The sequence below is a fragment of the Grammomys surdaster genome, unplaced genomic scaffold, assembly GCF_004785775.1.
Source record: "Grammomys surdaster isolate TR1022 unplaced genomic scaffold, NIH_TR_1.0 116959, whole genome shotgun sequence".
Taxonomy (NCBI): domain Eukaryota; kingdom Metazoa; phylum Chordata; class Mammalia; order Rodentia; family Muridae; genus Grammomys; species Grammomys surdaster.
Window position 1 is genome coordinate 1 of NW_021613980.1, and position 2,316 is coordinate 2,316.

The window sequence follows — 2,316 nt, forward strand, 5'->3', positions numbered from 1 at the left end:
CTTGCAGCCTCCACAAGAGTTGGGGTTGACACCTGAGGTGCTTTCTGAGTGTACCGAATCAGAATGCTGTGTAAACAAAAAATAACTTATATGGTTTAATGTAGGCAGAAAACTGCTTGATGTCATATATTTAAAGAAGAGAATATTCATGCAACCCAATTAAGATGTTGTTCCCCACTAAGAATTTTTCGCCCACTAATCAAAGTATCTTTACTTCTAGAGTGATAGCATAGTACTGGAGGAAGACCTTCTCTTGAGGTACCAAGTGGCTGTAAAAAAAAAAAAAATACTTGGAGCATAAGATCTTATTCTTAAATCTCTATTAAAATCATAAGGAAGTGACATTTCCCTAGCCAGATCACATTAATGAATATACTCCATGCTGCATTAAATAAATTCTATCACAAACTTACACATATTAACATTGTGACAAACTCAAAAGATAGAGGTGAAAAGAGAGATGGCTTAATAGAAACCATGCCTGGATAAATGAAAGGAAATATATCTACCTGATACATTATATAGCAATTAATAACATCTACTATTTAATAAGGAACCATAACCAATAAAAGCCGATGTGTTTCAGGTGAAGAAGTGCCCACTCCAAACTCTAGAGCTAGAAGAATGCTAAAACTGAATATGAAATGAACAAGGAATAATGTGTCTCTTCCAGTGTGCTCACTTTGCTTCCATGGATAAAGTTCTATGGAATTGAGACATGACTCTAGAAGGCCATTCAGTCTCTATCTCTAGGAGCATAATTCCATAAGAAGACAAAGTCATAACTACAGAAGTTTAGCTGTAAATCCCAAATCCCAATGATTTCCCAAGTGAACTCTTACTCATGTAAAGTGTTTACATGCTATCTAAATCTTTTGTTATAGTTTTGTATTCAGCATTTCTATGATTCCTTGGGTTTCGGCTACCTAAAGCAGACTACTTCTTTTTCAACTAAATATTGTTTTGTCGTTTCCTCAGAAACTCCACCTAACCCTTGAAGGACACTCCCAGTTATAATGTATCAAGATATGCTGAGTCCTCAAAACTTCCACTCCCAAGAGACCAGTCCTTAATTTAGACAGGGAAACAGTCCTCTCCATCCCTCCAAATAAGATATCTCCTTCCCAGAGTTTTTGACAGATAGGGATTATGAATAATGTGTTTTCATTGGGAAACCCATAAACTGTATGCCCTATACACTGTTTTAAATAATCACAAACTGATCAAGGAAAAAAATTAGCTGATAAAACTACTCACGCGTTTTGGAATTTATACTCTCCAAGCTTCTCATAAAGCTCACAGTTAGATTTGACCATGTTCTTGGGCTCCTCTATAAGAGGCTGAAAATCTGCAAGCTACAAGATAAAGAATTGTGTTCAAAGCCCTCTTCCTGAGAGCCCAAAGTAGGTCACCTTGCAATACTGCTGTCTTTCTGCACAAAGACAAATCAGGAGCCCTTTTGTGCCACATCTTTCACCTTGCATGTAAATTGTCCCTTTTATTTGCAAGGTCATTTGGCACAAGTCAAATGACAATCTTCAAGCTCTGGGATTCAATGGCTGTGCTTAAAGCAGGCCACCTGATGTATTTTCTTGTTGTGTGACTGTTCTTTCCACATCCAAGCTCCAGACTGATCCTGTCTACACTGTACAGCACTAAGTGTCCTCAGCACCAGAACTGGTCTCTTAACCCAATGAGTAGATGCAATTAAAACCGCACCTAGTGCACAGCAGAAGTGCACTAAATGGTGGCCATCACTTTCAGCAATCTATCTAAAGTCTCTTGAGGTCTCTGAGATGAGAGAGCATCCACCCCAAGCCTCAAACACAGAGTGGTGTCTGGTATTCAGCAGCTTCTTTGTAAAGTATGGCTCTCTTCTGGTCCCAAATGATTGAGAAACCAGTATGTGCTGACAGGAGTCCTGAAGTCCTCCACAACAAACTTGAAAGCAGAACTTCTTATAAAACTACTCCAAAACCTCTAAAATGTTTGAATGTTGTTTAAAGAGATAGAGTTCAGAAACTCCTTTGAGATATTAACTCTAATACCTGGCAGTATATTAGAACAGATTAATGGTCTTTAAATTTAAGTTAAATAAATTAATTTCATTCTCAGGAGTATGAAAAAGGAAAAGCTGCATAAAGATTTTGTGCAAGTAAAAGTTCTTTCCTCTCTTTGAACCTGCCTTTTGCAGATCGGTTGCTCAAGATTTCCTTATATTTTATCCAAAGTGTTTATCCTATGGTGTTAAAGAATTTAAGACCTCAAACTTGTCTCCATCCCAAGAAAACATCTGGAGTGACCTACATATCAATT

At 37.5% G+C, this 2,316-nt stretch overlaps 1 long non-coding RNA gene across 1 annotated transcript; it reads right to left on the reverse strand.

Moving 5' to 3' along the window:
• LOC114635733 lies at positions 1-1,383 on the reverse strand. The gene is made up of 2 exons (XR_003713518.1): positions 1,258-1,383; positions 1-66 (listed from the first exon to the last, which is right to left on the reverse strand). It is a non-coding gene; the product is annotated as an uncharacterized LOC114635733 (long non-coding RNA).
• Between the last annotated feature and the right edge of the window lie 933 nt (positions 1,384-2,316).